The sequence below is a fragment of the Melozone crissalis genome, unplaced genomic scaffold (assembly GCF_028551555.1).
Source record: "Melozone crissalis strain CALT ecotype California unplaced genomic scaffold, PUWL_Pcris_2 ptg000016l_1, whole genome shotgun sequence".
In the NCBI taxonomy this organism is placed as follows: Eukaryota; Metazoa; Chordata; class Aves; order Passeriformes; family Passerellidae; genus Melozone; species Melozone crissalis.
Genome location: NW_026535794.1, coordinates 39164692 through 39192373, shown reverse-complemented (window position 1 = coordinate 39192373; position 27682 = coordinate 39164692). Strand labels below are relative to the sequence as shown.

The following is a 27682-nucleotide window of genomic DNA, read 5'->3' as shown; positions in this document are numbered from 1 at the left end:
TGGAACAGGTGATGGTACCATATGGGTGAAATATTTAAAGTCACAAATCTGAAGAGGAGCTATTTTAACTAGTTTGTCCAGGAGACAACACTATTAACTTATCTGCATGTACACAGCCTTCTTAATTGCTAAAAACTTCTTAAGGAATTTCTGGGTTAGTGTGACAGCTTGGCTGTAGAGTAACTGAACTTCAGAGCTGGAGAAGACCTGAAATTTATCTGGTGGATTGTCATCTGCAGTTCCCATCTGCACAGAGATGACCTAGATCAAAACTTCACCTGTCAGATGGGTTTCAGAACAAATAAAAGCAAACGGAATGCAGTTTTTGAACTTTGATTAATTTTATTGGATTGCTGCACTTAGAAGGATCTTGGCCAGCCCATTTACAACAGCACCAAAGTGGGCAGTGATCAAGACAAATGTCTTAGTAGGCAGAGTCCCAGAAACCTTTTGGAAGCATCCTTTAATCTGGTGGTGTGGCATGTGTGGAATCCCCCAGGGGTTAGTGTCATTAACTACTCCCATGGGACTCCTGACAGAGAAGGTTTTTCAACACCAAACATGAATCATGAAGCGTGCCTTTGATTGATTGCAGCCTCTTGTTTGGGAGTGTAATTAATGCCTGGGTTCAGCTGCCAACACGCTGATGCACAGTGATGCTTGAGATGTCACAGAGGGTGTCCCCCTTGGCCTCCAGCAGTGGCTCTAGAAGGAAGGGTGTCTCTGTGAGAGATGCCCCATAATGTTGGGGTGGTACTTGGAAATAGGCAGTTGAAAAAAGCCCTTCTGTCAGGAGAGCCTTGTGTTTTTTTAAATTCGTATGAGAATTTGGGGTGTTTTCCATTTTCATCATTTTGCCTTTCACTTCTTCCTCCATTATAAATAAAACTTAAATGTCGCTTGTAGAAGAGGACTAGATTGCCAGCAAAGATACCAGCCACTTGTCACAAGGAAAGAATTGTTAGTCTTGGCCTTCATGATGTGTAATAATGGCCAAATGATAAAAACATAGCATTTTTTCTTTAGTCTTTTTGATGCAGAGATTAGCAATTCATAAATTATTTTCTTCTTTGGCTGCTGATATCCTCATTATAAAACTGGAGGGTTCTTAGGGCAGTTCAGTGACGTTTTCACAGCGTTTCGTCTTGGATGAGATCCAGAGGATTCCAGCATGGTCGTTTTGGCACAGTTGGTTGGTTTTATAAAACATGTGTCTACATGTGTGTAATAAATCCAGTTATGCTGATAAATCTAAACAGATAATTGAACAGTGTGTTTTACAGTGAACAAAGCTGGTAATTGTCATGTCAGTAAAGCAAAATATAAGCAACATTTCTTTAATGTGTGTAATGTTCAGTAATTCTGTAATTTAATGGCTCTATGATGCCAAAAATGGCTCATGAGCCATTTTTAAATTCCTGTTCAAGATGTTCTTGATGCAGATGTTCATATATTTTATTTTATTACTAGTTGCCTTTCAGTTAAAATCTGCAAAACTGATTCTCTTCTTGCTTTACAGTGGTACCAATCAGTCCATGACAAAGGATATAAAATTAATGAGGAAGTGAAGAACTGAATCATACACATTAAAAATATATGTAGTAAATGAAAATCATCAGTAGGCTTGTATTACCAAGAGTCACTTTTCCAGATGATGTTCCAGTCTATTCTTTGAAACCAAAAAAGCTTTTTAATCCTGCTCATATCACTTACATTAGACTGTTGCTAGTTAAGTTGCTAAGATTCAGCATATAATATCTCAGATGGCCTGGAAATCTTAGAAAAGCAGACTGGCCATTTTACTGTAATGAATTTCATCAGTAGCATTGTGATGTTTTGGGCTCTTTTTATACATTTCTTTCCAAAGTTTTGAAGTCTCAGTCCTTATTTCAGATTAATGCCTTGACCTTATTATCACCATATTCACGTGGAGTCCCATGACCTTCAGAGAAAGGTAGAGGATCTTCAATGTTTTGTAAAGCTCATTAACAGCTGAAAAAAAATTAAGCTCAAGTGTGGTAACCTCCATGATTACTGCTACTGAATTAAGCATAGGAAGCATTGCAAGGAGACAGTTTTATTGCACTCACTGGTTAGCAAAAGGTCTTCTAAGACCCAAAGGATGTCTTTGGTCATTGTTCCTCAAGTGTGTAACAGATTTCAAGGGTTGCCTACAGCTCTGGGAAGAGCTAGGACCTGTGAGCAAAGATTTCAGAGATGCAGGGAGAACTGCTAAAGAAAGTCCTGGATTCTGCAGTGATTTGGGGTGTGTGCTGAAGCTGAGGATCAGTCAGTCAGGACCAGTAGATGAGTATCTATGTACTCTAACTGTACCCATAAAGTATATCTATATTGTATCTGTACATTCGGGATCTGTGAGTTGATGTGGCCTCCATAACTCATCAAATGATAGTCCAATCCCTTATTCCTTTAAATACTCTGTAAAAGTCCACGATTCTTAAGAGGCCACCTGGATAAGAGCTGACAAATGGGATTGTAACAGATTCTTTTCTCCTCTTTAATGTGTTTTTTTCTTTGCACAAGCTCTGATATCAGAATAGGTCTGATCCTGAGGAGACTGATCCTAAGTGCTTTTGTTCAGGGAAGTGCATATATTGCCCCTGTTGCCTCCCTTTCTCCTGCTCAGGATATCCAGCTAGAGCTAAGGGCAGCCTGGTGAATTAACAGCTTTTGCACTTTATTTTGAGGGTATTTTCATCATCATGAGTTTAGGAGCACAAATTCCCTTTAGGATCTCTCTGCACTGACAGGTATGAGTGAAGGAGCTGTTCAGTACATTGTCTGAAAAAGCAGGCATATAAATCCTCTTCAAACTGGGAATATAACTTCAAGTAAAGAACTTCTTTTATGTCCCCGATGCAATGATAGTCAGTTAATCTAGTTCTCTTAGCTGAGTATTGTGGGGGGTCTTCAGACCTAAATTCAATTATCTATGGAGAATTAGGATCTGTAGATTAAAGGCTTGATGTCCATGCAAAACACAGTGAGAACAATTTGTGTGTTGTCCTCAGATTCAGCTGTAATTATGTTTTGCGACCAAGAGGAAGAGGGAAGTGTGATTTACAGTGTTGAGATTTGTGAAGCTTTTCATTACTTTTGACACAAAAGCAGTTTTGGAGCTCTCGTATTCTGTGCTGCAAGTCTCCCCTAGATGAAAATAATATGGAGAGAGCAAGAAAACCGTAATATTGACCACCATGCTTGTAAGAGTGTTGTGTGATAATCCATTCTAAATCAAATAGTGATGTACAAGTTTGGGTATATGTTCCTTATTTGGGTTTTATTGATTTGTTGGGGTTTTTTTGGGTTTGTTTCTTTGGGGTTTTTTGTTTGGTTGGTTTATTTTGGTTTTTTGGGAGTGAGTGTGGGTGTGGGTTTGAAATCTAAAGATCCAAGATATACAACTATTGAATTTTTTTAAGAGGTAATGTTAAACTCTATACTTGCTGCCAAGTCAACACATAAAAATAAATGAAACACTCACACAAACATTCTGCTTACCATTTCTATGCTCAGAAAGATTTGAGTTTTTATTGCCTCTCTCAGCCAATATGTAAGGACCCAGCATTTCTGCTGCTGAACAAGATTGTTTTGTTGTGCAAAATTCATGATACTAATTATTCTGAGCTGTTTTCTTATGTCTCTGCCCAGTACATTGGTGATGATGTGGGAGTAGGATTCCAAGGCTTAAGTGCCTGAACTGCTTGCAGCAAATCTCACAAAATCACAGAATATGCTGAGTTGGAAGAGATCCACAAGTCCACAAGGTCCAACTCTTGGAAGGTCCAACCCAAGAATCATACAGGGCCAGACAGCATTGTCCAAATGCTTCTTGGGCTCTGTCAGATTTGGTGCTGTCACCACTTCTCTGGAGTGGTTCCAGTGCCCAACCACCCTCTGGGTGAGGAGCCTTTTCCTACTATCCCACCTCCCCTGAACACAACTTCAGGCCATTCCTTTGGGTCCTGTCAGTGGCCACCAGAGAGAAGAGATCAGTGCCTGCCCCTCCTCTTCCCTTCATGGGCCTCTTCATCTCAGGGCCATGCACAGGGTGCATCAGAACATGAGTGTATGTTATGGGTGTTATGCTTGTATTGTCTTGGACCTTATCTGTATTAGAATATTGGAGGGTTTATGCCCTACAGATTGAATATTAGTGGAATGAATGAAGAATTGGATGGGATTCCAACACCAGCTTTCGAGTGTAACTGGATTGAGATTACTCTGCTTCTGGTTTACAACTAGAAAAGTTTTTAGAAATCTCAATTAAATAGAAATGGGGACTTGCTTTATCATCTGGTAAATGGAGAACAGTCCCGTGCTTTTGGCTCAGCCACTGTATACATTCTCCATAGTAATATGATCAATGCAAAAGTAGTTTATACCATATATTAGTGTCTCGTTCTTGCATGGATACAGCCTCAAAGTTGTGTATTAACTTTAAAACAGTGAATGCAGATGGACAAGAAATATGAGACAGACCAGACTAAGGAAGGACAATTCAGGTTTTATTGATGATATCTCCAGAATTGCACTGGTTTTTTTGTCAGGGTGAAGTACATGCAATACTAGCAAGACCGTTCACGCCAGCCTTGCCTTGTGATTTTTTTCACTGATGATGCATACCCTTTTGTACCAGAACAGAAAGAAGTCTGCAGGGAAAGAAGTTCATTAAGCCCTTTACAGACACATGTGAAATATGCAATGAATAAAATCTTTTAAGAGTGCTACTTAAGGTTATAGTGTTCATATGTCAAGCTCAGAAGAAAAGTCCAATTACAATCCCCATGCAATGAGTGGTTTATGTTATGTGTGCAGTACAGGTGTCATTATTATTTTCTTCTCTTGATATATTGGTAATTTATTGAATAGTGGCATGAGGTAGTGATTATTTTTATGGCTAAGATCATGGTATAGTATTAATGCTTCATATTCTTCACACTGAAATGGTTTGGATGCTTTCTCTATTTTATTGAGGTCTAGTACTATGCATAAATGTATTCTACCTTACTGATTTATCAGCTTTTCATAACCATATCTGAATTGTCTCAAATATCCTCCTATTCCAAATCATTCAGCTTGTGTTGTAGTCACTCAGACACCTTCCTCACAGCTTCCTGTCCTGTATGATCATCTGTGCTTTTATACTCTGACAGAAAGTGTAATTAGAGAACAATGATTTAGCTTTTTGTTTGACACACACTAAAAACTTATTACAGTATGCTTTCATCTGCTGCTGTTGTCTTATCCAAGTGTTAGGTATCTCTTGTTTTTCTCCAGGTAATTTCCCAGCTCTGTCAGAGGTGAAATGCTCTGTCCATTAGCCATATAAAACATTGTTGTCTAGGCGGGGAAGAGAAGAGTTATTTCTCTTAGTCAGCCTAGTGTGGGAATTTGGAGAGACAGAATGTAATTAATTATCAGGCTTGAATTTTGGCCAAGGCTCTATTAGAGATGAGAGTTACAGTTTATGAATTTCTTTCATTCTTGTGATGATAGGATGAGCAGGAGGGAGACAAGAGTGGGGTTTTATGCAAACATAGAAGTTTGGGCTCTTGCTGTGGCAGCGTGTTTCAGTTGTCATCATGTTAAACTGGACTGTTTTATGTGGCTGTGGCAGGAGAATGGGGGGTAAAAATGATAGCACAGCTTCGAATGAAATTGTTTGCAGGGGAAAAAATGGTTAATTATACATAAATCAAGCTCACAAAAGCCAACCAGAGCATGAAAGAGCTACAGTGCATGCCCTCTGCCTTTCACAGACTCTTTCCAATTCACTTGGTGCTTTGTGTTGCTTTTCTGAGGCAATTCTTTTCTCTTTATGCGCACCAACACACATTTTGTCATAGTTTGTTGATTGTAATTTTGGGACCAGATCTAGCAAGTCTCTAGTAGGCTGTTTATCAATTAGATCAAATATAAATCAAGAAGTTGCTGTATAAGTTATATTCTGTAATTCCTCTACTATGTCTACAGTTAATTTTGTAGGGAAGGAATAATCACAGAGACAAGTATTAAGACTGAACACATCCAGAACTGGAGGGGAGGAGAAGCTATGTGTCCATCAAGGCCATTTTTCTGCTGTGTTATTAGGAGTACATGCCACATCAGCCAGCACTAAAGGAAATAGTCTTATGCAATGGAGAAACAGGACTGGAGAGTAGATGATCTGTTTTTGACAACTACCTCTCTTGTGAATTTTCAATTGTGCTCCTTTTTACCATTAAAATTCTTCAAATGTTATCTAATAGTTTATATTAAAATGATGGAAGGAAGTAATTAAAGGTTCTAAGTTTTCAGAATCTCTTGCTTTTATGAATTTGTCTTCTGAAATGCATGGTATGCCAAGTCCCAACAGGTCTCGGTCCTTAAATAATAAGAAACTAATAATTCACAGAGAATGAGATCTGTTTTTCTTCTAAGGAAATGCTTGCATTCTGAAAAGGTTGTAGTGGTGTACTGTGTAATGGTTCCATCGTCCTTGTAAAACAAGATGTACTTTCTCCTGTTAAAATTAGAACTACTTAAGAGTAGTTCTTGCCACACTTGGTATGAAATTGCAAATAGTCTCTCCTGGGAGAAGGTGATTTTCCTTGCTGAAGGAAAGTTGGCATTGATAAGCACATAATCCATGAAAAAAGTGTTGCCATAAAAATGGATATTGAAGTTTCTATCTGTGGGAATAAATAATACTGTAGGGGGTAGGAAGAAAAGCAGGGTGCAACTGCACAGCCAGTGTTCCTCTCCATCTTATGCCTTTAGGACTAATTCATCACATAACCAACCAGTTGGGTGAAGTGGAATTCACTGTTGAAAGGAGAGCAGGTCAATGAGATAGAAAGTGAGCCAAAAATTGAAAGAAAAAAATCTGTATCTTTCAAAGATTAATCACTGGGTACAACCTTGATCCCTCAGTCACAGGAAGATTTCTGCCTTACTTTGTTCCATTTCAGCTCTGGACTGTGGTGTAGTTGCACATGCAATGCCCTCTCTCTGTTGAGCAATCAGCACCATAAAGGCCAATAATTAACCAACACTTGGCTACTGATCAAAAATCACAGCAGAAATCAGAGAAAACCATCACAAATTCTCCCGTGCTGAGGCAGATTACCCATCCTGCGGGCGATGGGCAGATATAAGTCCAATTGTGTCAGGACATACTCTTTGCCCACAGAGGACAGCAGTTCAGGGCTGCCCTGTCCTTGCCCAGCCTTCTGACCCTGGGCGTGCTGGCACAGTGCAGCTGCGGTGGAACAAACTCTCCAGGGTTGTGCATAGCTGGATTTGTAAGGGAAGATTTTCAAAGCCATCTTTCCTTAAAAAACTCTGTAAAATTATCTACCTGATTGCTGTAAGAGGTACCTCAGACCACGTTTCTCATTTTGATATGTACATTTCTAATCATGGAAACAAGGGGTGTACTTTTAAATGCATGTTAAAAAGAGGAATATTTTCCCTCTTTTTAACAGAGGTTTATTTCTGACTTCAGTTTTGGGGATGTTTTGAATCTCAGTAACAGGAGACCTGTGTGGAGTGGCCTAAATATTTAGGAGCAGCATGTTTTAGTCAGTATCTGAGAACATTAGCTTTGAATTGTACATTTCCAACTCAAAAGTTTATTATTCATTTTATTCTTGCTTAAGTGAATAAAGTGCACAGACACAACAAACAGAGTTTGCAAAGTCAAGTACTATACCCCACCCATGACCCTCTCTGTTTCCTTTCATCACAAACTCATTATCAGTCAGCTAAATCCTCTTCTTTTTAATCTCTTTGGGGGATCCCACTCTCTTCTTCTGCATAACTGGTCTGTATGGGCCAGATATACCTTAGTTCTCCTCCTCCTTCCAGCAGTTTTTCCCTGCTGGAGTGTGGGTCAGCCTGGTCCCACTCTCTGTGCTGCCTGACCTCCCTCCTGGGCTGTGGCACAGGAGCAGCAATGGCAGCAAAGGCATCTCAGCTTCCTCTCTTTGCATGAGGATAATGCTCCTCAGGGGAACCCAGCACTAAACCCAGTGTCCTGCACCTCTCACAAGTTCGCAGATGTTTGGAGTGTCATCACATTTGAACTGATTTTTACTGGCCTGGCAAGAGCCACTTCCCTGACTGAAATGAATCCTCTACTATTTAAAACAAAAGGGATATTTGAATTCTTGAATAGAGTATTTTCTCTTGGCAAAACAGTGTCTTTTTTTTTTCCTGGCTTCTATCTTGTAAATAATCGAACCATTTTGGTTAATGCAAGAAAAAAATAGCCTGAACCACACATCCAATGTGGAAAGTTTCAGCCCAAACAATTAATCAAGCAAGTGAAAATCAGATTTATAGGAAGCATTGGATAATCCTCAGTAATGGTCTGTGTTACAGCTCCCACCTGTGTGTATTGAATTCACAAGACCACTTTCTTGTCAACATGTATGCAACTTGCACACAGTCTCATCCAGTGTATTCTGCTGAAATGCATATCTCTTAAATAAATAATCCACTTAACGTGCATAAGAATCTCTCTAAATATGACTGCAGCTAATGGCATGTGTTGTTAAACCTGTTAATTGCTTATCATCTGTTTGCATAGATTGTGTTTTATAACAGCAAATGGAGGACCAAATGCTCAGTTATCCTTTATAATTGTTCCTGTTAGACATGTTTTAATAATTATAAAATTTTTGTCCATCCTCAAAAACATACAGTAAATTTATAATATAAAAAAGCTCAGTAATTGAAATGCTATTGTGACACAGAAAGCTCTCTAGCAATTAATGGTTCAGGAAAACAATAAGTTAGTGCAAAGCCTTGAGTCTTCATTCTCCTAATACATCATTTTGTTTATTTCCATACATATTTCATAGTCTTGTTCACAGTGGGAGTCAGAGGAAGCCTTTGGCTGAATATTCTCTACCCCTAGCGAAGAGACTGTTGTGTTTTCATTACATTTGCCTCACATAATTACTCACTGTTAATTTCAAAAAGCCTTTGATATTTCTGCATGTGTGCTGAACAACAAGTTGATCCATAATGCAGCATGATTTATTGCCTTCTGGCCTTACACACAGCTTGTCCTTGTGGAAAACAGCTTACAAATCTGGGTGTTAACTGCAGCTCGAGTAGCACAGAAAACTTTCTTCCTGTGTGCAGTACCTGCATTCCTGGGCAAGGTCAGTGATCTGGTCAAGTGAGGCTTTTTTGTTTGGATGGCCTGTCCTGCCCACATTCCTTATAATAGTTTTTTTCCCCCTATATTCAGGTATGCTCCCCAAACCAACTCTGCATGTGTGGAGAAGTCTCACCATTTACTGTGACTGCAGGCTGGCGATGCAGTGCATCTAGGCTGAGTTCTCCTAGGACCAGATGGAAAATGCCAGTGTGCTGTGAAAATCAGCAGCAAGCATGAACACCTTTCCTTCAGCTTTTTTGTTTTGATGGGCTCACACTGTGCCACCAGAACAAGTCTGATGTAAGGGATGCTGGGGCAGGAAGGCTGAAACTTACCAGGGAGACATGGAGAAGGAAGGTGGTGTGCAGAGAACACTGCCTTAAAGCTTATAATTTTCAGAGAAGCTGTCTGCAGGAATGCTGTAGGCGTGGAGGAATGAAGATCTCAGGCAGCACTGAGCTGTATCCTGGGATTTACACCCATTGGTGGGAGGAGTCTTCTCACAATCTCTACCTTGTAGCTAGAGCTGTATAAATTTAAGTGGCCTAACTGAACCCAGAAAATCATTGCCCAGCATTGAAAAGTTGGAGTTAGGAATTTGAGTCCAGGAATCTTTGCTACTTAGTTCTCTGGTAGATAGATACTTGTTGCTTAAGGTACGCAGGAGGGAAAGGGTTAGAAGAAAAAAAGTAAGCAAAGATTTTGGAAATCCAGTATCTTTACACAGGACACATGATCAAAGTCTGCTAGAAACCTTTTGTGTGAGAGAGAGAATGTGCAGTTAAAATAGTAATTTGTTGCTCAGGCAAGTTCTTCTGGAAGAAGGTGGCTGACTGACTCTCCAGGTGCTAATGGTGAAAGTGACAGTGGTTACTTTTCTGGTTCTGCCAGAACTGATGCCTTGTCAAGGCAGACCTAGAACAGAGGCTAGATGGAGTTAAAGAATAAAGTAGGGATTTATTAAAAGGTGTCAATGGATGCACCTTGTGCAGCACAAGAGCCCAGCCAGGGCTACATCCAAGATAAACCCAAAACGGTCACAAAATGAATGACCAGTCATGAGATCTCTCACTTTTATAAGTTCTAGTCCATCAGCATATTGGAGTTAATTGTCAACTTGTAGCTTTAGGTTATGAAGTCTCATCCTTCTTGTTTTTCTCTCTTCAGCCCAGATTGTTTATGCTCCTGGGCCTGAAATTTGGATCAGTTGTCCTTGGTCCCAAGCTAGAAAAGGAATTGTTTTGTCTTGCTGCTTGGTGAAGGGAGCTTACCATCCCTTAATATGAAACTCAGAACGATACACTAAAGCAGTACAGAATCTGAAAAATGTAAAAGCTAAAACCTAAGGCATCATGCTCTCTGTCATGGCTTGGCCAGTTTTACCTACTCTGTCAGTCTTTTCAAGGTGAGCAGAGCCAAGGAGGATTTTAAAATGGCACCATGCCTTGCAGTCAGTTCCAGAGTAAATGGAAATAATGGAAAAAGTAATAAGAAGGTGGCAGTAGTGGGGCAGAGAGAGAATAAAAGAGAGCACAGTGGTACTGCTCTGTTCTGTGGGAATGAGGGATCACACGTTAGGGGAAAAGCTGGCTCTCATGTGTGTGGAGATCTGCCTCACACATGCTCATGTGCTGATCATGGTCAGTGACCTCATCCATATGCAGGCCTGGATATCACAGCGGTTGGGGTTTGCCAGCCAAGGACTGACTCTGGAGGAAAGTGAAGCCTGGCTGGTTTTGGCAGAGAGTCCCCACTCTTTGCAGACTCACTTGGAATCTTGTGAAGGCTATGAATCTTAGAGTCTTTTCTTTGCAGGGCTTTAAAGGTGCATGGCAGATGAAATAAGTTCATTTGCTGGTTATTTTATTCCTCCACTAAATCTGCTTTCTATTTGTACCTGCATGAGCTCACTGATTTGCATTCCTGTGATGTGCTCTTTCTCTTTTATTTTTTTGGGCTATCTTACTGTAGAGTCCACAAATCCAAAACCCTACTAAGTCCACTGAGACACAGAGGAATGGTGATACCCATTCCATGTGCAGGAATGACGGGAATGTGCAGGAATGGGTCATGACAGTCTGGATCAGCGCTACAAGTCTAGGCTGAAGCCTCTGTCCCTGCAGGTGCTCTCAGTTGCATGCAGGGTCACCAAGCTGTATGAGCTGGGACTTGTCCTGTAACTCAGCGTTTCCAGGCAGGGAAAGGCAGGCTAACAGGACTGCTCTTTCCCAGCAGTGCTGCTCAGCTCTGTCCAGGACATGCCAAGTCCTCATTAACACCTTTTGCCCACTCTTGACGTAGCTCTGGGATGGCAGTGGTTGGTATTTCCATTTAGAGGGACTGATTTTTAGGTTCCTTTCATAGTTCTGCACCTAGCAGTCCTTGCTAAAGCGTACAGTAAGTATATATGAGACTCTCCTGTGGTCTCCACAGCTCTGCAGTAAAGGTAGAACTGGTGATCCCAAGAGACAGAGCATTTTCCCATAAATTCTTTGCCCTGTCTGTTTTCAAATTAACTGGTGATGGATGAGGGGGAAGAGGAAGAGAAAGAATAGCATAATAAAACTCCCCCATTGCATCACTTAAAATTATCAAGGAATATTCATAAAAATCAATGTTGCTTCTCTTCAAGCTGCTGGGGGGCACAAGTCTTTAATCAATTAAATTCTCATTTTTAGATTTTTTTTTTTTTTTAGCAAGGCTTCTTAAATGTCTTTGTGCTGTTATGTGTGTCTGGTGTTACTTTTCTAGCTAGAATATTGGATAGGTTTTGCATATTTTAGGTATATACTAGATAAGCAAATAATAATGGGAAGCATGAAAGTATGGTTTACATTAAGAATTAAAAGTTGATGTAATCTGAATGGGAGCCACATGAGTTTGAATAGCCAGTTTAGTTCATGCAATTGGGAAAAAAATGGAAAGAAATGTAAGTATGTCTGGTACATTTGGTTACCAATCGATAAAGCAGAATTTAATCTAAAATTTTGTATTTCTTTTTGTGATAATCCTTTCTAGTCTTAAGGGGCAATCAAGATAAAATAAGGTCTGTGAACTACCATTTTCCCCGTAAGCTACTAAAAACTTATTCTGGTAATTTGTTCATGAGTAGGTGAACATGGCTGTTCCTATTGTATTCCCAATTTTAATTTTGAATAAGGATATTAATCTAGCAGGCTGTACTTGATTTGTGCTTCACAAAAAAACTGGTGGGATATGTGTAGGCTAGATAGGAATAATTTTATCTGGAGATACTCACTTCTTTAATAACAAGTCATCCCTTTTTCTCAGAGTAGTTTATCCCACTACTTTTTTCACCCATTTCAACTCCACCAAGGGCTGGTATCCTAAGGAGACCTCCACTCCTTTGTGTTTTGTGCCTGACCTCCCAACAGTAGTTCTTGTTTACCTAGGGAGATAATTGTTTTCTGGAGAGCATCCAGCTGATAACTTACTTTCTCATTAGACCCCTTTTTTCCTATTAGTTATCTCCTGTCAGTTGATCTGTGTCATTTGATAAAACTAATTAGGTAATAAAAGACTGTTTCTGAGCTCCTCCCTTTAATTTTGGCATGGTGAAATGTGCTTCTTGGCACCTTGCTCTTTCCACATAAAGACAGCCTTCAGTTGACAAACAACATTAATCCAAAGGAAAACAAGCCAGTTCACGCATCCTCTCTTGGTATATCCTTGTGCCAGAACAAAGTAGTTCCTAACAAATTATTTGTACCGAAGATAGTGACATAACCCTGGCACTGTTTTAGAGTTTTGCAAATGTTTGCAGAGTTTCTGAAGAGGCCAGGCTAAAAATACTCAATGAAACCATTCAAAATTCTACTAAAAGCATTTTGTTTCCTAGGACTTTCCTCCCTTCTGAAAATGCCCTCCCACAGCTGCATGGCATTTATTAGAAGGTGATGAAGGTATAAGGTAGGAAATCACATTTTATATTTTATTTTAAAAATTGGGCTAATTTTCAGGCTTCCTTTTTAGATTATGTACATTTTTGTAAAGAAAGGGATATTTTAATGCAAGGTAAGCTTTTTAATTAGCTTCAAATTGAAGTATGCTTATCCAGTGAAAAAAGCTGATCAGATTGTTTTTCATGAAAGTTTTCAGTGTGGGGGTTTGAGGTGTCATGGTATGCAGCATTTCAAAGACAAATAGCCAAGAATTGCCACTCCCTTATGGACAGTGGCCTCTGCTGCACCCTAATGATGTAGGAATTTCCTGAGGATGCTGGTGGATTTCTTTTTTTCTTGATTTCTTGCTGCACCCCAGAATAAAATTCTTCTTCCAAATTTACTTGGAGAAGAGTATAGAACATGCTATGCTCAGATGTAAGACCTGAAGAAATCGCTGTAATCATTTTCCATTCACCCCAGAGAGAATCTATCAGAGCCAGTGAAATTAGACTAACAAAAGGATCTCCACGGTAGCTGTTCTGTGTTTTACACACAGAAATGTCATCTCTCTTAAAATAATGGCTTCTACCTGTTTAGTGCTGAATGCAAGCAGTGCTTTGGTCAGATCTGAAGAACTGTTTTGGTGTTAGTTGCATATTTACTGTGTGCTGTATTTACTTCCATCTCAGAAAGATCTACCATGGGGATGTTCATGTTGTGCTTGCAGAGATTTGGAGTATTACATCTTCTGGGATGCAAGAGCCCTAAAATAGCAGTGTATGAAATTTTAAAATCAGTGGTATGATAAACTTGGATAGTAACAGTGTGTTTTTGTGAGTCATGTGATAAATTAATGATGGAAGTGATAGTGAGAGTCAGTTACAGCAACAAGAAGTGACTGGCTTAAAAACTAAGGAGAAATAAAAGTTTGTACTTTCAATTGTCCTAATTAGATTCAGAAAAGGTTTTTACTTGCTTTTTGCCCCTGAACTTTTTTATCTTCTCTAGATGCACTTATAGGCAATAGTGACTCATGGACATTCAGCTAAGATGCCTGAGATGGTTATTATCCTCTGGAGCTGCTGCTTTTCCTAACAGGAACAGTCTGAGATACTGCAGTTTATAACCTACCATAATGCTACCTTTTTCTGTCTGTTTTGACTATCATACCTTGTATCTCAAGCAGAGTTGATTTTGCATTTCTAGCATTAAACATAAGAGCTTTCCAAGCAAATGGCAGTCACCACTGCAAGGGAATTAAAAGCATGGGCTAGCCTGCCATTGTGTCAAATCTGATAATTGGTTTTCACACATAAGCAGCTCTGGAAATCCAAACTACCAAGCCTGTCCTGTGTGCTTTCCTTTAATGTACTACTCATTTTCACTTCAGATAGTTTCTTAGCCCTCCTGGCCAAAATTCAGTGCCACACGAAGCCCCTGTGAAAGCCTTGCTCAAATTATTCCAGTGCTGTGCTTAGTGGTGCATCAGTGAATTGTATCCTGTGTGGCATGATTTTCAGCTGTGAACAAATTCTCCAGGATTTGCTGAGTGGTAGTGTTGGGAAACTCTGTATTTATAGGCTGCGCTGTGGTGCCCAGCAGCATGACACTCATTTTCCCTCAGGATCCTTTCCCTGTCTGGACTCTGTGCTGTCTGGCCTGTTGGAAGTGAAGATGTGGAGCAGTGCCAGAGGTGCTGTTGCCAGCAGGGTTATGGGCTCATTTTGGCTTGACCCCAGCAGAAGGGCAACAGATAAGAAATAGGGGAGGCTACAGCCCAGTTTTGAATGGAGTTGCTCTTGGTTTCTCTGCCTTGGCTCAATGTTTAGCCATGGTCTCTGCACAGCTGTCAGATCTGATCCATGGGAAGGGAGGGAGACTGCTTGGCTCACGCTGCTGCAGTCCTGTCCTAGGCACTGCAGAAATACATGAGGAAGTGCTGTTGAGCAGAGGCACTGCTCTGGGTGTCTTGGCAGGAGACAGCACAGCACCTCTACTGCTTTCTTAGCTGGGCAGGTGGAGAGAACTCACCAGCCTGCTGCTCGTCTGTGCTGCTGACAGATGCTGCTTGTACAACTGGGGGGGAAAGCCAACCTTGCCATCCCCAGCCGGGCACATGAAGACAATATAGTTTAATATAATTGTGTCCTTTTCACTGCTTATTAAAACAGAGCTGTATGTTAACATTTTGTGAATTAAACCATTAATATTCCCATTTTCACTGCTATGGGGTCCACAAACGCTATCTGTATATGGAATTAAGAGTGCATAGCTGTAGGAGAATTGTGTCTTTACCAACTAACTACTGTGCAGCATTTTCTGAATTAATGAGAAATCCTTCTACAAGTCAGGATTGTTTTTTCTAGTAGGGATTGCTGTTGTGACACTAGATTATTTTCAGGTTCAACCACATTGTCCTTAGATGAGACAATGAATTGTTTTGTTGGATTTTTTTAAAATTACCACATCAGAGAAGTGCCTAAACTCATCTGAAAATTAGAAGAGGAAAAATGCTATTTTACTGCCATGCTAGTGCAAGCTTTACTGACAGTCCAGCAGTCAATGATGTTTTACAGTGCTTTTGTTTGGTGCTAAATTTTTTTTTCTGTTTTATGCCTATGCTACATGGAATACATATAAGAGCTAAAATTGAGTATATGTCTTGCAAAGGAGAATTAAAATTGGAAGGAAAATACACTAAATTGTGGTGTGAGTGGGTTATGACAGTGACTTTCTTCTATGCAAAATTTAAGATAAAAGATGAAAAATGCTAAAAGCTAAGTAACAGCTGGTGCTGGTAAACAGTATTTGTCTTCAAAGAGCCATAGGGATTTTCATGAATTTCAAAAGATGCATAAGTGAAAGAGATTATTTGGCTTGACTTGCAGATACTGCTGCCGAAGCAAGGAACTTAAGTAACTGTCCATAGCAGAGCCAAAATGAAATTTGACTCAGGTATTCCAGATCTCTCTCCTTGTTCTCCAGTTGCTTGACTATCAAGGCAGACTGATACAAAATTGTCAGCAGGTTGTTCCTGGTTTTTTTTTTAGCCATTAGAAACACTGGTTCTCTGCAACAGACAATGTTTGTACTACGGATGCATGAAAGTGGTTTGAGCATGTCTGCTTGTGGATATATTTTATTTTTAGAAACTGAAGAATTTTCCCCTGTTCTTACCATTTCCTGTGGTTTTACTCTGGAGCATGATGGATGAAGAAGGCTATTTGTGTGATTAAGGTATGAGAATAGCAACTGTAGGTCTTGGGTTTGCAGTTGCAAGTCAGATGTGACGGTCAGTCCCCGAAGTGTAGTAGCAAAAAGTGAACTTCTTCATCTAATAAAAGAATATTTGTCCTGTTAGAAGTGTGTAGGAGAAGTGAGGCTGCATTAATATTTTAAAAGCCTTGTGGGATCCGTGTAAGAAAGTGTCCGGTGTGAAGTGGTGTTAAGTCAGTGAGAGTGTAGAAACAGTACATTCACCTGCAGTAAGCAGTGAGAGAATTAAGCTAAACAGGAACACGATGCACTGGAATAAGTGTTGACACATGGAGTTAATTGAGAGCAATTAGGTCTGTGCATAGACAAGATCTACACAGCCCGTTTGATGCGCGGCATTATGTGAGTAAAGGGTGCAGGATTAGACCTTTTGTTTACAGATTTACCTAGTGCTTTGAACTATTTGGATGAATGGTGTTACACAAATGTTAGTCATAATTATTATTTAATTATGACCGCATGTTTACTTTGAACATAGTCCTGTGCCTAATATGTAGGAAAGCCAGGATAATGTTGCAGCTCCAGTGTGCGAGCCACTGTTTGCCAAGCAGTGTTTCCCTAATGGCTTCTCCTTCCAAGGGATGGAAATGCCTCCCTGGATGGTGAAGTTACACCAGTTGTGGTATGTAATAGGCAAATAGCTTGCATAAGAATACCTTCAGCTAGAACATTTTAGAATATGCATCTCAGATAGAATGCTAACTTATTAAAATTGAGGCCATTAAATGTGCTGCTTGTATATAATTTCAAAATCCCTGAGATGCCAGTATTTCATTCTGTTTCCACTGAGAGTGCAGAAAGCAAATTTCATAGTATGATTCATAATATAGGAGTGCTACAGAATTTCTATAATTCATGTGTTGCTACTTTAATTTGCATTTAAATGTTTAAACTGTAATAAAATTGAAGATTTGTTAAACTTTAATCTATTTTTTTCTCTCTTAAGCAGAATGAAGTTGTCCCTTGTTTAACTCTGTTTTGAGGTTTTCCTTTGCTCTGATCTTCCATTTCAGATACTGTGGAGATCTTAAGATAATTTTATGAGTGGCTACGCATATAAGCAAGAGTTTAGTGGGGGATTTTTTGTTGTTTTTGTTTTGCCTTATTTTGTCTTTTTTTTTGTTTTTGTTTTTGTTTTTGTTGGGTTTGGGTTTTTTTTGGGTTTTTCTGGGTTTGGTTTGATTTGTTGGGTTTTTTTGGGTTTTTTTAACGTTTTAATTTTTTTTTTCTTTTTTTAAAGACCCTTATAAGAAATAGTTCTGATAAATGTATGGTACCCTAGGTTGCAAGAGATGGAACACTTTCTGTCCTGTCCTCTCCACTAAGTTAATGCGAGTGGTTTTTTAAATGACCAAAGGTAATGGAGAATATGAACCTCTTCCTTGGAATGCTCTTAGTGCATTGAATGGAGATACCTCAGTTCCTCCATGCCTCGCATTTTACAATGATTGTTGGTCCTACTGAGAGGGGGGAAAAAGACTTCTCTTGAGCAGACTGAGCACATGGACTTGTGTGCAGGATCAACCTCATTAATTCAACAAATATCTGTCTTTTCTTTAACCCAATACAGGAATCTTCTTATTCCTGACTGGGTTACTGAATCCCATAATTGCAGCTTATATTTTTCTCATTGTTTAAGGCACTTGATCTTCCCTGTGGGCCTCCCCTGTCATGCTTAGCCCTGCTCACCAGTCTGTAGAAGAAGATTTGTGAATCTCCTGGGGGTGACAGGCTTAAGGTGACATGACACTTCCCACGTGCACCAAAAAAGCACGTGTATTTCTGTACTTCAGCTTTCCTGAGCACCTGTTGGCTTTGGTGAGAAATTACTTATCCAGTACATTTAAAAAGAAAATTAAAGTAGCCAATTATTTAGAGTAAGTGTATGTTTTCTAAAGGGAAAAGGGGAGACATGCTAATTACTTCAGGAGAGAAGAAACTTTTTTAAAGTCTAGGTGTTCAAAGTTTACTTAAACTTTCTTTCACACAAAAGGCATTCTGCTCTATATGACTGTGTCTACCTGGAAAGAAAGTATTAGTTTATGTTTGATTTGAAAAGATTTCTGAAAAGAAGTTTGGTTTTAGAAAATTATTTCACCCTTTCAATTTATTATTTTGGTGTCGAAATGAAGGTAAAAATAATTCGTGAATGCAATTTCCTTGAGAGGCCTTGAGTTTCTGCATTCCTTTGCTTTTCTCTGTGTTTTTCCAGCCTGGCCATACTATTGAATGTTTGAATATTGTAGTGTCAACAGCTCCTTGTATTTTCACTTGATACAGTTGAGCAAAAATTTTGACATTCAGCTGAAATGTTTGAGGAGCCATTACCAGCATAATTCTGCTTCTTAAGTAAATCTCATCTTGGTGCTTGAAATCTAAATGGATTAATATTTTTAATGTCTTGTTTACAATGCTGCCTATGAAAGCCTGTATTTGTCTACTTGCCAGCCTTCCTTCTTGGCCAGGAACCATTCTGGCATGAATCTCAACGCTGGGCTCCCATCCATTTTCCTTGAGTCTCTCTCTGGTTCCCTCCCTTTTCCTCAGGGGCTCTCTGGAAGATCGTCAGAAGGGCTTCAATTTCTTGAGCAAGTCAGCTTTTTTTGACTCCTAAATATTTCTGCCCCAGCCCTGAATTTTGGAGTTTGCCAGCCAACCACAGATGGCTTGCCCCGGTGGTGTTACAAAAAAATACATACGTTCTCTGGTTTTGCTGAAAACAAACCTAAAAACAAACCAGTGTTAGCTTTGGAAGGGGGCAGAAAAAGATGCTTAAGAAAAAAGAATCAAATGGAGTGTGTGTGTGGGACTTGACAGGATGCCCAGCAGTCATGGTGGAGTAAAGGTGAGCTAGTAGGTAATTCCTAATGTAGATTATACCCACTATAGCATCCTGTACCACTTACATATTTTACCAGCAGAGCCATACTAGCTAGGAATGCCCCAAAATTTACTAAAATTAGAAAAAACCCCAAATATGACCATTATGGTGGCACTGTGATTGCTGAGCATCTTCAGGGGTAGGAGGGGTCTTGGAGGAGAGTCTGGGGAGTTGGCAAGTCGGGCATAAGCCCAAGTGCTAAAGCAGCAAGCAGATTAGTAGAGTAGAAACCAGGGGTGTATGATATCAGACTACATTACAGTAAAATTATACAGCTGCAGGTATGGCGAACCCTCTTCTGAGCAGGCCAGCAAATCCTCACTAGTGGTTATTTTGATATGTGATACTCTGATGCTAATCTAAGGAGTTGAATGCAAAACCAAAGAAACCTCAGCAACAATGAGAGCCCTTAGCTGAGCAAGGAGCTCTTGGCAGTTCCTCTGCCTTCCTAGAAACAGAGAGTGAGCACGAGCTCACGCAGTGACAGGGTGCAAGGTCCCTGGAGAGGTGTGGGCAGTGGGTCCCTGCTTGGTGCCCTGACTCTGGTACATGTGGAAGGAAGAGGTGGTGTCCCCACACTACAATACTGGGACTGGTAATCAAACAGCCCCCAAAGCAACAACAATTTCGGCTTGATCTGGCTTGGATGGGGGTTTTCTGCCCAGTCTGGCATTAGAGGGGAGTGCAGTGGAGTGGCAGCCCTGGAGCAGAGTCTGGCCAGACACAAGTTTTGCCAGCCTGCCCCTGCCCTTGGAAGAGTGGGAGTCACTCTGACCCCTTGGTGGAGGAGAATCCACATTGCCCCTGCCATCAGTCCAGTGCTGGTCTGTCTCCTGCCTGTGCTTCCACTCAGCTCCAGCCTCCTGGGAAAGATCCCCTGCGCTGGAGGTGAAGATAGAAGGTGTGAGTGAGAGGAGCCAGCCAAAGCCCTGCGTGCCTGCCCATGAGACACAGGTGGGGGCCAGCTGCACCCCAGGAATGAGTGAGTGAGGGAGTGAATGCATGTGTGTGCCTTTAAGATGCTGATTTCCAAGGAGATTTTAATTTCTGGTTCTTAACATGCCATTTATTTTTGAAAACACGGTATTACTCAAAATGAGATAGGTTGATGAGCCACAATAATCTTGACAATCTTTCATTATAGATATCTGAAGGAATATGAGCTTTCTTACTGTTTTATAGACTAGTGTGTCTGGCTCTGAGAAATTATAAAAGAAATATAAATAGCAGGGATAAAGAAAAGGGAAATATGCATTTAATATATGAAGCAGCGGAGTATTTGGCTACTCTTTATCATTTATTGATCATTCTCTCTGCTGTTCAGAAATTATTTGGAGTCAAGGACTCTCAGATTTATTTTTTTTAAAAATCTCATTGTCTGTCTCAGACATCAGGCTTACAAGATGAATGTACAAACATGAGTGTGTGAGTCAGGAATCATGTCAGTGGAGGTGGCTGTGTGAGCAAGGCTGTAGGTAAACAGAAATAAAGTTAATTGGCACTTTTCTTGTATGCACGGGCGGCTGAAGTCCTTTTTGCTGGAAGAAATTTTCTTTTCCCATTATCCTTCAACATTCTCTTGGAGGAATTGTCTCAAGGGAAGTGAGTGAGTCAGAAAATATGCCAAGTTCATGTCATGGCTGTTTCGGCGTTTCTTTCTCTTGCTGGCCTCCAGGAGCTTTATTGGCAAGTGTTTTTAAAGGAAATATTGGCACAGGAAGGCCTTATTGTTTATGTCATGAAAGTCTCTTGGCTTCTTCTGCCTTGTTATTTTCTCCCTTAAATGGGGAAATTAGGAGTGGGGGGACTGAGAAAGGAAAAGAGGAGAGAAGCAGAATCTATTGACGGTTGCTCCCAAAACTCTTCCCCCTACATCAGGATGTATCTTGGTGAGTCCTCTCTTTGCTTTTTCTCTGTTGCTGCTTTTCAGGCTCTGCTACAGCTGGTAAATGGGTTTCTAAATGCATAAGTCTCCTTTTTATGCTTTTCAAGATGTGGCACTTAGAGAGTTTTTTGAAAGAAGCCAGCAGTTTTCTGCTGGACTCTGCTCTGCCAGAACAGGGCAGGGAGAGGCAAACGCAGAGCCCAGCCAGGGTCAGATCCCTGCTGCCTTCTCACATGCAGATCTGAGCTCTGTGATGGGCTGTGGAGGACATTTCATTAAATTCTTTTTAGCTCTGTGTAAGGTTTGCGTACGAAATACAATGTGATTTACAGGAAAAGAAATAAAATCAGTATGTTCTGCTGAGCAGATGCAGCGGGTACAGAGAGGAACAATAGTGAGATGGTGCATGGTCAGAAAAGTTGCTTGTTAAAAACCAAAGCAGAAAGCAAAAGCATTCCATCAAATGTGTATGCGTTCTTAAAAAAAATACCAAACCAACGAACCACCCCTCTCCTTCTACCTAAACTTACTCATATGCACTCCGGCAGTTTTGGCATAACATAAAAGCACACAAAAAAAGAATTGTGTCCAGTGCAGCAATAAAAATTGCTGTAACCTATTACCCTCAAATTAGGTGAGAGTTGGAAAGTCTCTGAGGATGCTATTAAAGAATTAAATATTAACATTTCAAAGCATGTTTCAGAATTTAATTTTTTTATTTGGAAAGTAAAAAGTTAACTCTCCTGGTGATATGTCATGGCAGAAATTCTGTTTCTAAACCAGGTTCATTTTTATCTATGATATTTGCCTCTCTGATATTTGTGTATGCAGCTCAAAGATCTAGGATAAAACATTATTTCAGGTTAATGTAACAAAGGTATGCATTGATGTACAAAAGAAGCATAACCCTGTTTCTTTTGGATTTGTCACCACAGAAAAAGAAATGTAAAGCAAATGCCTGTTTTTGTGAGTTAAACAGAGAAAATGACATCTAAACCACTTTTCTTTGTATCCATTTAAACTAAAGATTGTCTGTGGAATTAAATATCTGTTTCAAGGCTGTGATGCAGTTCTTGTGATGTCTCTTCAAACACTAAGTATTTGTTGCTACATAATAATTCTTTTTATTGTGGCATCTTCCTTGCATTTTGGTGATTCCTTGCCTTTTTGGAATGCTCTTTTTCAAAGAAAGGAGACATGAATAATCTTGGCTCTTTAAACCTGTATTGTTTCACTTTTCAACTCTTTCATGTTCTTTTGTTTTCTTACCTACCTATTTGCAACCTCTGTGCAAAATTCTGTTAGTGCATAGCTGTTTAATTTGTGGAAGCTTTTCCCTTCCCCCTCTGCTTCCAACTTTGTACTTGATTTGTGTAAACCTTGCTTCTACTTTCTTTAAAAATGTATGTACAATTGAAGGTTAGTTCGAAGTTCTCGTGGAACATGCATTTCTAGACCTGAATATTCTTAGAGCTTGTTATTTTTTCAGATTTAGGATCTTGCTCAGCCTGTTACAGGAAAAGTAACTGCCTGCCAACATTAAAATCCAGGGAACAGGAACCTGGATTTTGCTTGGAAAACATCTTTAGGAAAGGTGGCTGTGGCTTTTATATGCCTGCCTTCAAGTGTTTTTACCAATACTGAGCCATAAGAATTATATTGTAAAATGATAGTTACAAAACCAGAAAAAAAATACCTCTCCTAGCAGCACTAGCATATTTTGTTTATAATTCATTTGTATGAAAATGAATCTGTAACAAAGTAATCAGTTAAAAGGATATCATAGTTTCAAAGAGGATGTTGCAAGTGAGCCATTTTCACTTGGTTGTAATTGTTATCTAGAGTGAACCATAATCTTTTTATGTTTTATTTTCTGTGTGTACATATACTTGTATCTATAAATATATTTGAATAGTTATATCAAAAGATAAGCATGGTAATACTTATGGTAATATCACCATAGGTTTTTTTTCTATGTTAGGAATCCTACATTTGTCAGTTCAAGCAGACAGAAACCTTTGTGCTGTGCTTTTTGTGTCTCGTGTCATAACATGAGAGAAAACAAACCATAAAACTGGGTGTGAATAACTGTACTTTGGCCTGTGTCTGCTACCCACTTTACCAGACAGCCAGAATTCTTTAGACATGGCAGTAAAAGCTCAATATTAAATCATCAGCCCATATCTACTGCTCCAGTGTCAGGTACACTGTGACAATATTACTTTATTATGCTGGAGCACTGAGTAAAATCACCTGTTTCCTTAGGGACTTCCATTGGAGATGTATTATTTCTCCTCTATGCCCTGAAACTTTAAGGTCTCTTCTGAGCAAGGAAGCCCCCAGTTTGGGCTACTCCATTGGTATTAGGCTTGTTGGTTTCCTTAGCAATGAACTGTAGGAAAGCTACATTCTCCTCTTCAAGAGCTTCCTCCTCTCTCCCACAACTCCATCAATTTTTGTTGCATTGGAGAAATAGAAGAAAATAAAAGTTGGATATGGCTGATAACAGTCTTGTAAAAACCATTTCCATAATTCAGAACTTTTAATTTTCTGACAGCCAGACTGTCACATGTGTGTAGAGAGCTGATCAGGATGAGTGCTCTCAAACCACAGCTACAGTTCAGTGCTTAAGCATGGAATGAATGGGAACAGGGAGTCAATTATAATTTAGGATTGTGTTGTTCATCATGCAGGCTAAACAGCCTGGCTTAACAGGAGGAGGTCAAAATTCACAGGTCTACCCAATTCTTCAGGGGAGGCAATGATTTGGACAAAAATTATGATCCAGTTATAATCTACTTGAATTTCCAGAAGTTATTAATAGGGTTCTTTCCTGAAGGCTTATAAAGAATTAAAGCTCCCGTGCACTGAAAGGGAAACTCTTGTAGTGAATTAGTAGCAGGTTAAAAGTTAGGAAGCAATGGGGAGTAAATCATCATGTTTTACAGTGGGGGAATCCTGTTAGGCATCAATCCAATATAAGGAAAAATGGATTAATATTGAAGTAATAAATCCTGATGGTGGTGCTTTAGTCAGCTGGGAAGAATTGTACAAGGATTTGACAGTATTGGGTGTGACTGAGCAATATGATGGCAGAGGGAATTCAGTCACAATAAATGTTAATATTTTTAGAAGGAGAAGAATTGCAATCACAATGGACATATGACCATGTGGGGAAAAGGTGCTGGTGTCCAATAGACTTATTATAAAGGTAACAGCTGAATGTGCATCATAAGTCAAAAGCAAACATTGCGAATTTTTAGGAAGGGGAAAGAGGAAAATGTTGTATTCTCCATGTTTCACTCTACATAGGACTGCATCCAAGTAATGTGGCCTTTGTTCTGACCTGTTAGATTTTCATGTCTGTAGTGTTAAAACATGTATAACAGCACACAATTTTCCATTCTCAGATGCATCTTTTTCTGACATGATCTAAAAACCCTATAATATGAAGAACAAGGGAAGATAGACTAATGCCTACCAATGTTGTAGCACTTTGATAGAAGCATCTAGCAGTTTCTTACTAGTAATTAAGAAAGGAAAACGCTGAGAGCATATCTGAAAAGTAAAAGGAGTGAAGGCTGTATGAAATTTTAAACTGGGAAAAACTACAAATGTGAACAGCTTTATGCCCTCCTTAATAAATAAAGATAGTTCATCTGGGGACTTTGCTGTAACAAGCCTGTCTTCCATAATGTTTTATTCTGGAATGGGTTAGTCCCAAAGGACTTTTTGATTGTGTGGATTCAGATGTATGTACATATAACTGCTGTACCCATTAAATCCTCTATTTATTCCAGAGCAATTTTACCCAGCAAAACTTATGCCTGTTAGGCACTAAGCACCAGTATTGTGGCCATAAATGTGCAAAATTAACCACTTTGCCAGGTACTTTCCAGGTAAAATAACTGCCACGTATTTTGTATATATTTCAATTGTTCTCTTGGTTACAAACTTGCACATGAAGTATGGGATGCATACTGCACGTAATGATTTCTACTTTTCCCTCCCTATCCATCTGAAGATCTCAGATTTTAAAGAGAAGAAAAATATTCTAATCATGCATTCATAAAAGTCGTTGGTCTTTCAATCATTTTACTTATGGTTTTAAAAAATGTTAAAATTTTAGAATTTCTGACAAAAAAAAAATTTACAAAATTCTTTTTCACCTGCAAAAGGCTTGAGATTACACTGACCAGTATGCTCTTCAGAATTATATAGGTGTATTCAAACAGCTTAAAAGATTATTATCATTGCTTCCCTGATTAAATAAAAAAAAAGAAGAAAAAAATTATGCTAATGTTTTTCTAAGGTTCATCTAATTTGTACATAGAAGTAATAAGTAATTTTACAGTTTACACAAGTTTAAATAGAAAAAGATTAAAATTAAAAGCAGAAAACCCAATGGATAATCAAATTTGTTTCTTCACAGAAAAAGTAATGCAAAGATTTCTACTATATAAATAGACTCTGCATAATGACAGAAAATGTTACTTCTACATTGCTTAATTTCTCATATTTCTCCCTGACATTTTGAATCCTGCATTAGTCTGTAGAACAGATTCAAAATATCAGAGGTAAAACAAAAAGCCAAACTTTGTCTTCAGGATGTACTTTCACTAACTTGATTGGGCATTACTCAGAGCAGATCCATTTTTAGCATATTGCAATTTGCATACTGACCTTTTCTGCACTGTGAATGAAAATTGATGCTATGATGTGTTGATTAGTCCTGTAAAATAACAGGAGAGTTTAAGATTTCATTTAAATATATTGTTTGGTGAACAATAATGACATCTACTCTATTACAATAACAAAAATGTCCATTACAATAATAAAATAAATCTAGATTGCTTCCAGATAGCTGAAAAAGATGATCTTACAAAGCTAAGCTTTATTTTCAGAAATGCTCACTGACATTTTCTGTCTTTGGTAGCTCTCAGTAAAGTGCATAACTGTTGAAAGTTTAACAGTCTTATGCAGGATGGATGTAGACATCAGGTCTGAAATGGGGAAATGTGTACATTTGCATGTGTGCATATGCTGATGATAATAGTTTGGAAAAATATCACCTCAAACCTTTAGACAGAGCAGCTGCTCCAGGTGAGCTACGTAAATGGATGCTTTTATTTCTCTTACAGTGTGATCACTGGACAATTTAATATAAACTGAAAGCAGACTTACTTCAGAGAGAATAATCTGGAGTAGTTAATGTGTAGATTGCCCTAAGTAATGACTGCAAAATATGTGCATAATTACTTTGACCTGCTGAGGTCCCAGGTGCAGCACCTGCTCCCATTTAGTACTGTCAGAGAGAAAGTGAGCAACAGGAGACTGTCTAGACAGGAGTATCAAGAAATACCAAAGGCATGGGAAGCTTGAGTTCTAAGTAAGGTTTTAGCAAAGCACAGCTGCTTAGTTTTGTGAAAAGGTGATTGGGAAGACCATGATAACAGTTCTCATGAAATGGATATTTCCATTTCCAAATGGTAAATTAGCTGTGAAGAAGAGCCAGCATTGGTTGTGGATCTAGCAGGACACTGACACTTGTGTCTACAGTGAGAGAACCCTGGGCTGGGAAAAACACTCGAAATAAAGGAAGAGATGAGCAATACAAGATGTTGCCTAGGGTAGGTTTGAAGCTGGCATAAGTGGGACTGGGTGTGCAGGAAAGATGCCTCAACTGATAGATCTCTGTCACAACTGGTGAGATTTTCACTTTGGCTTGGGTGAGACATGCTATAGCAGTCCTAATAGGTAGCCTCTAGTATACCAGAATTTATATAAACCTCTAGAAGATGAAACTCCTTTTGATCATTGCTATCCTTCACTATTTCACCCTGCACTTACACAAATCCTGCTCACAAATTACAGCAGCGAGTCTGAATGGACAGAAGGAGTAAATCCACTGCTGGACTGGAGCTGATCCTGCATTGAAAGAACAAGCTTTTAACTTCTTGAAATACTAAAAGCCTGTTGAACGTTGCAGTTAATTTCTTCAAGCATGGCTTAAGGATGTTTCATTACTACACAGAAACTGGGAAAATAGATGCAGATTGTACTGTTTCAGAGAGGTCATTCAGTGTTTAACTTTCAGCTATGTGTCTTGAAAAAAGGAAGCAAACTTTCCATCCTTCACACTCCAGTGTTCATTCTGAATGATGTTTAATGTACAGCCTACTGTGGCACCTCCTTTAATTAGCACTTGCTGCTTTTCTTCTTCTGAAGACAATTGTGATAGTGGCAGACTGAAGACAATTGTGATAGTGGCAGACTTCATGTCTTTATTACCAGCAAGATGGGAAAGGATCCTGTAACTTCTGTAACTGCTGGGCTGAGACAGTCTGGGTGCCCATAGCTCCTAATGAGCAGCGCATGACACGGTGCAGAGCACTGGCAGGATTAACGAGCCCAGATTTCCTGACCAGCACGCTGCCTTGTCATAGCAGCACAGAGAAGGAGTCAGAGAGCATTAGCACATGGTCTGCAATGTACCTTTGTACTGATGGGAAAATCCTGTGCAACCAGCCGCAGGAATAGATGTGAACAAATCTTCAGGT

General features: G+C 39.4%; 1 protein-coding gene across 7 annotated transcripts in view; it reads left to right on the top strand.

The window, feature by feature from the left end:
* Nucleotides 1-27682, top strand: part of THRB (thyroid hormone receptor beta) — a 166132-nt gene that overhangs the window by 71231 nt on the left and 67219 nt on the right. Inside the window, exon 2 of one of the 7 annotated variants that reach the window (XM_054273752.1) lies at nucleotides 13035-13105. The exons of the other annotated variants lie outside the window; for them this stretch is intronic. The gene's annotated coding sequence lies outside the window, so the exon portion shown is untranslated. The remainder of the gene's footprint in view (nucleotides 1-13034; nucleotides 13106-27682) is intronic. 7 annotated transcript variants of the gene reach the window in all.